The following is a 12,553-nucleotide window of genomic DNA, read 5'->3' as shown; positions in this document are numbered from 1 at the left end:
TTGGTAAATACATTCAAAGCAAACAGCGGCGGGTAGTGTTAAACATGATCCATGATTGCTCCAATCAGAACAAAACCAACCTTATCATTACTGACTTCAAATTGGCAGCCATATTTAATACTGAAGTTTTTTTTCCCAGACATTTTGTTAAATGGTTGTGATTAGGAACAAGGAAATTGGGCATTACCCTTCCAATCGTTTCCAAAGTCGTTTTTTTTTTTTTTTTTTTTGAGAGCAGGAAGGCTGTGAGAGATAGAAGTAGAGAAGAAAGGAATAGGGTTCAATCCAAGGTCAGGTACATGCGGTTGCAGAGATGAGGGTCCCAACCAGTTCAACGTCTAGGAGAAATAGTATATATTTTCATGGATAGTATTTGTATATGTTTTCATGGATAACTTGCCAGGATTTGTTTATTCTGGTCTGAATACATGACAATAACACAATTAACATAACACTTCTGCAATTGTATTTTCAGAAAAGCTTGTTTTTTTTTTGCTTTTCCCCTATAGCAATCATATAGCTTGCATCAGTTTGATACTACTTACTATGATGCATACTGTGAATTTAGCGTCATATAATTTATGTAAGCATCAATTTATTATGCAAATGTGGTGACATCCATATATACATCCCTATATCTAAGTGAATGTTGTTATCTATATATTGAATATTGAATATGATACTGCTGCAGCCCTGATATATTTAATATGTTTTGTATATTCTTTACATGGCTAGTGGGGAGGGGGAATGAGCAATACTTTAACCACACATTGTCTTTAAGCCTAGAAAAATTGGCCTGAATATTTCTCTGTTTCCAAAAAAAAAAAAAAAAAAAAAAAAAAAAACATTCATTCCAATTAAAGCAGGCCTGTGCAAGTGCAGCCAAGCAGCTCTGTTATTCAATTCCATTAGAATGAACGATGCAGCGGCATGCAACCATGCAGTTAACAGGAATTAAAACCATAGGCAAGATGACGGATTACACGGGAATAGAGGTGCATGTGTGTACGTGTGTGTGCGTGCGTGTGTGTGTGTGCATCCATGCACATGTACTTTTTTTGCTTTCTATTTGACCAAAAATTGTACATATTCAGTATTTTCTCAACACGCGCACTTGAATATTAAATCAAAATAGCTTTAACATTGAAATGTACCATTAGGTCTACATTGTGGTTGCATGGCTTTCAGTGTACTTGTCAGTATTTGCCAGCTGTAGTTATTGCATGATGTATGGCTCTGTTCTTGATGCATGCATGACAGTTGGCAGTCATTAATCATAGTTAGAAGATAGGACATGGTTTAGGGGTCCCTTTTTTCGCTCTTGGTAAGTCTCATATATAAGTTCAGCTTTGTGTTCACGAGGGCCGAAATACTGTAACTACTTCGGGAATGGTGATATGCACAAACACATTTTATGATCATTCAACTCGCATGAGAGTCCTTCTTGTTTTTTTCTACCACGGCCCGCAAACACACCGCCACACAGACACTGGGCTTTCCTTCCTGCGCCTTGTTAAACAAACAAATTGAATCAAAGGATTTGCCTCTTTTCGCTGATTTAACTTGAAAAAGTTGACTCCAGAAGAGAGGACTTTCTACGTCTCTGTTCCGCCGCTCCACATTGCGAGGACTAATGTTTCTCGGAGATGCGTGAGTGGGCGTGTCAGTGGCGGGCTCACCGAGTGTGTCTACACTGGTAAAGCGGCGGCGTCGCGACACACCCACCTTCGCAGAGTAGACTAACCATGCATTTAATTAGAAACAAAAGCTGGAAATAATTAATTAGATGGCAATTCCCTTTTTTTTTTTTTTTTTTTTTTTTTACCCTTGCCAAACTTTATAATGGATTAGATAGGTTGCTGGAATTTCACAGAAAATAATTCATTAAAATTCAAGGGGAGGCCGGGAAGACAAATGGTCATTGTTCCACTTCAGTGTTCCTCAGTAGGGCTTGAAGACGTTTGGGTGGGGTCATGGTGCATACATTGCTATAGGGTTGGTGGTTCAATTCCCTCTGAGACCGCCCATATCAAAGCTATACACTTCTGGTACTGTAATGCACCTTGAATAAAAGCACAACAAATATACCCCATACTAGCTATTAAAATGAATACCAGCAGTGTGTAGATGAAGCATATCAGGTCACCAACACGGTTTTCCAAGCGGTGACAATAGGGTGCTTCTTATTACAAGTCATTTGCGCAGGACACGCGGCATCCAATGCAAATGCCTCACTTGAGTCGAGATTATGTGCGATTCAAGGACAGCGTGTTGTTTTGCATGATCCCCCCACCCCCCCACCCACCCCTTTGTTTGTTCATTGTTTATTTCAATTACAGCTATTACGTGTGGGGCGCACCACTTCAGCGTGATCATATCCAGATGCGGTCGCCGCTCCCTCCCTCTCCCCTTCATTCTGTGATTAAGGTGGAGTGGCCCTCCTCGCTGTTAAGGACCACTGGTCACTCTGAGGTCCAGCTGGACCATGCAACAGCCAGCGGGGGGGGGGTGGGGGGGGGGTGGACTTACCATATTGGCCCGGGAAGATGAGGAGCAGCTGAGTTCACCAGGTCAACCTGCGGACTAGGTACATATCAATGTCTGCTTTTTACATTTTTTTTTCACAATTGGTTGCTGCATTTCTCAATACTGAGTTCACTTTTTCAAAACTCTTCACATAGTTAGAACAGCAGCACTCAAACTGTGAAGGATTTTGCATTGCTTTGACACACAATGCATTCAATGACCACACTTTTCAAAATTCTTGAATTCATTTCTCACTCAAACTCAACCACCAGCAAAACTGTATGTATCTATACAGCCCATTTTGCAAAAGTTTACATACCCTTTTCAAAATTGTTAAATTCAAGTTCAAAATCTAACATACAACATTCAAGTGGACAGCATTTAGTTAGATCATTTTTAGAATATTTTCTTTTTTTTTACTTTAACTACATCAATTTTACTATACTACAGTATTGGAATTTTTGGTTCCATTACCTTTCATTTTGTGGTTTTTTTTTTGCATGCCAAAAAAAACAAAACAAACTGAAGGCTGCAGCTCGTTCATCTAGCATATACAGTATACATTCAAAAGAGGTGCTATTTTGTTTTGTAATGGAAAGTAAAAAAAAAAAAAAAAATACATAATCTATACATTTCTTATACTATCAACCAAAGAACAATGTAATACTTGCTGTAAGCTAATTTCAGTAATAAATATAGGCCTACAAAAGTAAAACTGGAGAGCACAAAATCATTTACTCCTTCACAGATGGACATACGGTAGTTCGGTAGTGTACAGCGGGATTTGCTTCCTACTTAATGAGGTCACTGGGCTTGGTACACAGAATTTGAATGGATAGAACGGTCTTTCCACTGTTTTCTCTGGTATTTTGGCTAGTACACCATAAAATGGTGTCTATTGTTAGTTGGTAACAACGGAAGTCTGGCCATGAAGTCTGTAAAGTGTCACACTGGCTGCCATGGGTTAGCTTTGTAATCTTACAAGACTAACAACTTACCAACAGTAATATTGAGCGATTAAACCCAATCGGTCCAAAAGTCCTTGAGCAGCCTCCCACTGACAGCAAAGCGACAGAGATAGTGCAAGACGGCAGTTTTCCACTGCTTGGTCCTCCCTGCAAAACCTGTCACATCTGCGACTTGCCATAAGTCAGTTTATATGGAAGCTAGCCCTACGGTACCAAGGAGGTTTTATATTAGCGAACGCAAACGGTACACATAAAAATGGCTGCTGCTCTGAGTTTCATGGTGTCATTTCTATTCCAAAACAAAGTACAGGCTGGTTTTGAAAGCCAGAAATCTCAGCACCTATTGAAGTAATCATTGAGTCATTGGTATTGATCAACCCTATCAACTGCCTGCAGATATATTTTGTGCTGTGTGTTAGCAAAAAATCGTAATCATTGCCCCTTTAAAATTCTTGATGTCAGCAAGCTATCTTGGAACAACATATGAAGTTAGCTTTTGTTGCTTATCTTCCCTACTTCTGTACTGTTATGATGCAATGCACTGCACACTCAGAAAAAGGAGGGTCCTTCAAGGGTTCCATAGTTTGGGAAGTAGTTCCATATAGAGCCGTAGTGACTCAAAGAACCCTCTGAAGTAAAAACTTGGTAAATGATGAAATGATTTTGTTGAGTGTAGCATGGTCTGGAGGACTGTGTGGTCTCATATACTGTCAATGCCATTTGGCTTATGTTTTCATTTTAGGTATAGTACCTTACAGTACCATGTGGGTACTGTAATAATATAATATATTTTGATTATGGATAACGCAGGCAGTGTAAGTGCCATGCTCTACCCCAGTGATTCTCAACCTTTTTCATATCAAGGACCCTAATTTAGACCACATTAGAGCCACGGACCCCCATTTGATGAGATTTTGTCTCTCGGACCCAAATCTGAGAATATTTCTATTGTTAGATATGATTTTGTCCAGAACTCCATGACTATCTGTATTGAAGGTAGGGCGATAACAGAGAAACTATGATCAAAACAGTCATTCTTCTACATTCTCTAATTGCGTTAACTTCTTGTAAATTAAATAAAAGTTTAACAATTCATCAATTTGCTTGGGACCCACTGGAACCCTCTCGAGGACCCCTGGTGGTCCCCGGACCCCACGTTGAGAACCCCTGCTCTACCCTTTGAGCCACCCAGATCAGACCAAAAGTCACATGGCCATATGACCGATACACCACTGTGAAGTCAGCGTGTCTTGTAAAACCCAACACTCATTAACGTTCCTTCCGAATAAATCGCCCGTTTTCCTTCCACCGTAACTCATTGCGGTTTTTATCAAAATGTACAGTAAACTTAAAACCGAGATTAATGGACGATCTGGCGCCGGCTCATTGCGGTAACAAGATAAGAACAAACAAAACAGGCGAAAGAGAAAGGCCACATTTACACTCCAATTAGTGTTTTTAGAGCCTCGTTCTGTATCAAATGCGGGAAAACACAGCTTGTAGCCTCCTCCATAATGAGTCATTGAACCATGGCTTTGAATGGGCCTCCTCCGTCACTGTCACGTCCACTGAGTGCCTCAGTCACATTCAAATTGGCCCCGAGTCCACCGACATTGATGAAGGGTCTGTGTGTGGTGGTAGGCACGCAGGCTAATTCCTCCAGGCTGTGCTAAGGCAGTCCAGTCGCTGTCCATCACTTCCCTGTTATTTGCATCGGCCCCAATCAGCCCAGAGTGTTGATCAATGCGGAGGCAAAGTGAGCTTTCTTCCAGCATTAGGAGTTGCTTTCCATCACTTGCATTAGGTACAGCCCAGCAAGCATTTAGACGTTGAATGGATGTAGATGGAACGGCCTGCTCCAATGTTGAAAACCTGTCTAAATATAGTGCCAAAAAGTGAGCTGCTACTTGGATTGTTTTCTGACTTAAATGTCTTTCTGATATGAGTTCAAGACAGTTTCCAAAGCTGTTTTAATAGGATTTTTTATGAGTTAGACTGATATATTGGATTGCAGATATATGGAGCTGATATTGGCCTTTTATCAAATATCAGATATCAGCCAGTCAGTGATGATATGATGGAGGTTCCTCCCTGACCAACTCTACATAACAAGAGTCTGGAAAACCTGACATGACATTGTATTTTCTTTGTATATTTTATTTATTCATTTAATTGTTCAATAAAGCTTTTTGTAAATTAATTCTTCATTTAAAGGCCGAACGTATCCCTGAGTTTCCCTACCATTGACAAATTTAAAGATATTGAATATTGGCACAAGATGTCAGGTATCTGTGACTTGAGTCTGAAAATATTGGCCTTCAAAAAACAATATCGGTCGAACCTTATTGTTTACTCTGCCATGATATCATATTGTGAAAATGTAGGGCTTGTTATATTTTTTGTAATATTGGGTATACTTAGAAACAAAAAAAGAAGAACTAAACTAAATAACAAAATTTTAAAAAACAAAACAAATTTAAAACTGACTTTCTAAAAAACATTGATAACATTTGTCATTTCACTATTTTCATATGAAAACAGGTTGAATTTTTCTTTTTTTTCCCCCAGCCCTTCCCACCATCCTCTCTCTCTCCCTCTCCCTCTCTCTCCCTCTCTCTCCCTCTCTCATCGCCGCACTTACCATGTCGCCTCCGCGTCCCAAAGTAGCCAGTTCTGGTTGATGATTTACAGTAAAATTGCTTATAAATTGGAGTGGAAAATGTTTTGCAGACCTGGCAGCTTTCAAGTCCTGCGCCCATTTGTCACCCAGCGTTTCCTTTTGTGTAACCGTACGAGAATTAATTAGGCTGCGTGGCGGGAAAAGTTTACGGCCATAATTTATGGGGAGATGGGATTCCTTGGACACCATCTCGGACCTATGTCGATTTATTATTTTTATTATTATTGTGGTGTGTGTGTGCGTGTGTGTGTGTGTGTGTGTGTGTGTGTGTGTGTGTGTCTTCAACTTCTGAATGAGGCTGCCCTGCGTGTATAGCAGTAAAGCAAGATTCATTTGCACTACTTGGGGTTTGTGGCGGGGCAAACATATTCACAGTGGAGCACAGACAGGCCGACAGGCAGGCATAAACAAAAATACAGTCCATAGTAATGCATTCAAAAGTGTGTGACGCGCAAATATACACATACAGTATGCACATTCTTTTTCATATGAACCACCCAACACACACACACACACACACATATGCTAAAACGGCTTGTGGCTTGTCTCATTGTTTATTCTGTAGTCTTGGCTTTATTGGTAGTCTTGAGAGCTTGGCAGGCCCCAACAGAAATGGCTGCCTAAAAGACAAAGCGAATTAGAATTAATTACAGATGCAGGGCAGAGTACAGTAAGTGACTGGAGCTGGATGGATGACAGGGCACGGTGTGTGTGTGTGTGTGTGTGTGTGTGTGTGTGTGTGTGTGTGTGTGTGTGTGTGTGTGTGTGCCGGTGCAGGGATTCGAACCAGCGAGTCATGTGCGATTGCGCGTACGGTTGTTGTGTATAAAGGTGCGGATAACATCCAATACGTGCCTTGAAGGAGTGTGACAGCGCAGGAAACACACACACACACACACATGCACGTAGACACACACACACACACACACACACTTGAACCAGGGGCCCTGAACCTGTGTCGCGGGCCGTAGAGGAGCTTCAACTTGACCTTGAGCGGCGCGTCTCCCCGGTGAATTTGCACGAGTGTCCATGTAGATTTTCCCTCGCCGATCAGCGTTAGGTGGGCACCGCACCGCACCACGACACACACACACACACACACACACACACACATGCATGCACGCACACACACACACACAGCTGCTCTCAGAGCTGTAGTAGGAGGTGTTTGGGATCAATTGTGGATAATTGGGTCTCCACGCGACATAATCTCACATTAGTACAGCCAGCTGTGCAGCAAGCATGCACAGAGTCCCTGTTTACTGAGGGTGGTGGTGGTGGTGGTGGGGGGGGGTGGGGGAGGGGTGTTACATGTCCTGTGTGTGTGTGTGTGTGTGTGTGTGTTTGTGTATTTGTGTACCTGTCCACTAGCCAAGTCTAATCTTGATCAAAAAAATTACACACCAATACACTTATTTCTTCTGTGTGTGTGTGTGTGTGTGTGTGTGTGCATGTGTGTGTGTGTGTGTGTGTGTGTGCATGCAGGTGAACACTCTGGTTATGTACATGTAGCATCACGGCTGCGGATCAACCTCTTCATCGTTTCCCCTTCGCGTCCACTTCAACACACAAACACACACACACACACACACACACACACACAGAGACAGACAGACACCCCTTACAGCCAGCCCCAACTTAAAAAAAAAAAAAAAAAAAAAAAAAGCTGCTCACACCAATTTTGTAATCAATGCCCACAGAAAATGGGATTCCTCCGGCCGCCGGCAATTAATACATTTGTGTCCTTTTTTAACACTAGTGAGCCGAGCTTGAAATTACCAGTGACTGGCTCCCGCTCATTTGCATATTTATTGCAGCAGAGGACGAGGTGGTGGTGGTGATGGTGGTGGTGGGTGGCGGGGGGGGGGGGGTTGAAAACTGGGGCGAATGATTGATGTAGAGCTCGCCTCCTGCATTACAAACAGCCCATTATTGGGGAGACAGAGAAAGAGAGCGAGAAAGACAGAGAGAGATAGAGAGAGAGAGAGACACTGAGAGAGAGAGAGAGAGAGAGAGAGAGAGAGAGGGAGAGCGGATGAAGAGCGGCCTAGCATACAGTTGATTAAAGTTGAAGACAGTGGGATCAGTCTGCGCCGGAGGTTTTTGTCCTCCGCCCCTCCCTCCCTCCCCGCCTTTTTTTTTTTTTCCTCTCCCTGTATTTCCACACCACCCCACCACCACCACCCCCCCACCCCCCTCTCTCTCGCTCCATATTTTTTTTTTTTGCAGAGAGAGAGAGAGAGAGATGGCCGGGGCGGGAGCATTAAAGGCCTGTTTTAATGGATGTTGACAAGGAGTGGACCAACAAAAGCCCAAGCCTGAGGATTTGCTTGAAAAGATTCAATCAGACATGTTTTCACTGCGATTAATTGGCGGACTCGGAGGGGGGTGGGGGGTGGGGGGGGGGGGGGATGGGAGGGATGCGGTGGGGGGTTGGGGGGACGGAGGGATTGCGACGGAGGTGTGAATGAGTGTGATTGTTCCAGGGGTCGCCCCCCTCCTCCCCCTCCCCCCCCCCCCCCCCCCTCGTACCACCCCATGCTTCCCTCTGTCATTTTGAGCGATAGTTTGGAAATGTCCTTTGAATGATGCTAAAGAGCAAACTCCTCCGCCCCCCCACTTCCCCCCTCCTCCTCCTCCTCCTCCTCCTCCTCCTCCCGTGAATTATGACTATTATTTCTGGGAGGTGGGATGTGGTGAGCCAGAGAACGGGACTACACCGGTTTGATTGGATCTGACCTGCCTCCGCTTGTGTCAAACACACACACACACACACACACACACACAGACACACACACTGGTAGAATTGCTGGCAAGTGTGTGTGTGTGTGTGTGTGTGTGATTAGCTTAGACAACCATGTCCTGATCATGGCACAGCTCAAGAGGTAAAAGTAGTATTGCTGACCTAACTCAGAACCTCATACCTCTCAACTCCCTCCCCCACCCCCCCCCCCCACACACACACACACACACACACACACACCTGACTTTAACTCTGACTGACGCCTAAGCCACCCCCCTCCTCACCTAGCTCTCACTGCAACTGCCATCGCTGTGTAAATATGTGGACCAGACTAGATGATGTAATTTCCGAGGAAAGGAGTCTTAAACTTAAAGGTGTTGCATGTCACATTTTTAACCATCACTATATCATTGTCAAATTAATTGCAATACCTTGGTATAATAACCATAAACAAATCACATCATAGTCAAGACGATTGGTAGCCTCTAATCCCCCCGCCACTGGTATTATTAGGGTTAGTGTGTCTCAAAAAGACCACATTTCCCATAATTCCTCTTGCTTTACTGAAGAGGATAAACATGTGGGAAGCAAGCGGCCAAAACCATGGGTGAATATAAGCAATAAGGAAGTGGCGGCAGGCAGCAATTCCTCTACCGTCCACTAGAGGCCGGCTCCAAAAAGACTCTGAACCGCCCAACTCCATGCAAGTCAATGGGACCACAAACCAACTTCTCACTCAAAATATAAAGTCAATGAATATTTCCATCAGTCTTTCACTCCTTCCATCATCTGATATTGCCAGAAAGTCAAGCCTGCTTTATTTCAGTTTATTTTCAGTTATAACCCAGTTATAACCCATAACTTATAACTTATATCTAACTGTGCAATACCAATTTTTTTTGTGCAATAATTCAACTGCAATAATTCAACTGTGCAATACAGAATTCTTATTTCTCTTATTTCTATATTATTATTATTATTTTTATTCTCATTGTTATATATTGTAGTATAATGCACATATTTTACATATTTCTTACTTTCGTATTTCTATTTTTCTTATAATTTCTTATAATTTCTCTACGCTTATATATATTCACTTCTACAATGTGAGCAGCTGCAATGTAACCCAATTTCCCCTCGGGGATCAATAAAGTATTTCTGATTCTGATTCTGATTCTGATTCTCAAAATCAACTAGCGACAAATCTAGATGCTTTTTTGGACCATGATGAACAATATTAATGTGTTGACTCCCGCACCACAAATTGGTACGGCCAATGCTGAAGTATGTTCATTTGCACTACTTCCTTGTCTAATCCAAACATATCTGATGTTGTTGCCCCTCCCACTGCTAAGAGGGGGGGGGGGGGAGCAGGGTTGGAGTAGCAAATATATTCATATAAAAATCAGCGTACGTATCAGTGAACGCGATATCTCAGGAACGCCTTGAGGGAATTTCTTCAAATTTGGCACAAACGTCCACTTGGACTCAAGGATGAACTGATTAGAATTTAGTGGTCAAAGGTCAAAGGTCAAGGTCACTGTGACCTCACAAAATACGTTTTTGGCCATAACTCAAGAATTCATACGGTAATTATGACAAAATTTCACACAAATGTCTAATAGGATAAAATGATGAAGTAATTTATATCTAAAAGTTCAAAGGTCAACTTCACTGTGACATCATAATGTTTTGCTTACCACTGTAGCTGAGAAAACGATCTTGGGTCATTCTACAAAAACGGTGGAAGTGCTGTCACTTACTTTTGCAGACACCAAAATCCTTTAAGTTGACCTAATAATCACATTAATTATATATGTTCAATAAATAAAGACTGTCCTTGCAATGATAAAACAAAGTTTATTGGCGGAGGCATACAACCGCGAGACGGTTATTTCTAGTTTGTTTATGTGTTTATGTTTTTGTTAATGTGGCAATAGTGTTAACATTCTATAAGTAAGACCTTTAAGGTGGCTCCTTTAGCTAAATTTGTACCTGATTTCTTTGTGTGTATGTGCACCTGTAAGGTACCCACGACTCAACCGGCATATTATGCTAATCCAGACATGACAGGAAGTCTGCCATGACATTAGTACCGTGATTTTAAGCTTGGGGGAGGTGGGGATCCCAGGCAACATCTGCGACTGCCGCCCCTCCTCCCAACATGTATCTCCGCCTCTCCAAACTTCAGATTCTCCTTAGAAGTGTTACAGCAAAGTCGGCTTTGGTTGGGGTGGGGTGGGGTGGGGTGGGGGGCGGTCGGAAGAAGAAATGGGGGAGAGAGTGCGCATGCAGCAAATTGGCAGCTCCATCAAATTATGCTGGCATTAAGGGGGTTTCGCGGGGCGTAATCCACCCGCCAAAGCCGGGCCCGCCCCTCCCTCCGTACAACGTTTAACTTTTGTCGACGTAAACGCCACATTTCATGCTCTGCCATTAATCTGTCGGATTACAGGATGCAAGCAGTTTGAGCAGGGTTTGGGGGTGGGGGGTGGGGTGTATGAGATGAGATGGGGCGGAGGGGTTGATTTGTAATGAATTCCCTCCATCTTGGCTTAACTGTTGGGTGGGGGGTGGCAGAGGTAGGAGGATGAGGAAGGTACCTTATGACTCTCTGGTTAGGGACACACCAACACCAACACCCACCTTACTGCAGCAACTGGTCCTTCTCTCTTGGAGGGCTTGGGGATCACAGAGCCAGAGAGGCTGCCACACTGTGGGACTTGTCCCTTGTCCCCGTCTCCCTTTGTTTCCAGGCTTTGGGATTGGAGTTTCCATGGGATGAGAGGTTTTCTCCTACAGGACGGGAGGGGGGGGGGGGGGGGTTCCAGGGGTTTGCTTTGAGAGGATAACCCACCAGGGGACGATGAGGGAGAACGCACTACTAAGGGGACTCTGCTTTCCCTCTCTCTCTCCCTCTCTCTCTCTCTCTCTCTCTCTCTCCCTCTCCTGGGCATGGAGAGGCTCACAGTGGGGGTTAAAGGGGTTCCAGGCATGGTCTCCTGGAAATGGAGCGCCTGGGGGGTGGGGACTAGAGTTTGACCGATATATCAGTTTGCCGATATACAGGGCCGATATCTGATGTAATGATGAATACGGTTTGTTTGCAGAATTGATCAATACTACACTGGGAAGCTTAAGCTAAACTGATGTGACATGTTGATCCGTTTCAATGGTTTAAATCGAGAGTTTTAGTGTTCCGTGGTCAGTTGTGGAGTGAACACTGAATACTTAATGAATACTAATTTTGGTAGTTTTTTGGCATGGAAAACTGGCCAAATAAGCCTTTCTGGCTTCATAACAAGGTTAACTGTCAAATGTTAACTCTTACATTTACACTCAGTCTGGACCAAAACCCAAACCAAACTACACTTTATGTCTTCTTCATAGAGAAAACAAGAAAAGTGTAAGGAAAAACTTTCTGTTGCGTGTAAACCTGATAAAAACGTCTCACCTGTACAATTAAAGGGGTAAATCAAATAGATAGATAGATAGATAGATTGATAGATAGATAGCATGAACTAGTATGTATAGTATGAAGTATGAAAAGGAAAAAAGAAGAAATACAGTACTGTGCAAAAGTCTTAGGCACCCTAGATTTTTTATATAAATTTCTTAGAAGTCTTCAATGTTTAT

This window comes from Centroberyx affinis, unplaced genomic scaffold (assembly GCF_046629955.1).
Source record: "Centroberyx affinis isolate AG114_WGS23_722 - 3 ecotype Tasmania unplaced genomic scaffold, CSIRO-AGI_Caff_v1 ptg001147l_1, whole genome shotgun sequence".
Lineage (NCBI taxonomy): Eukaryota > Metazoa > Chordata > Actinopteri > Beryciformes > Berycidae > Centroberyx > Centroberyx affinis.
This window is presented reverse-complemented; position numbering follows the sequence as displayed.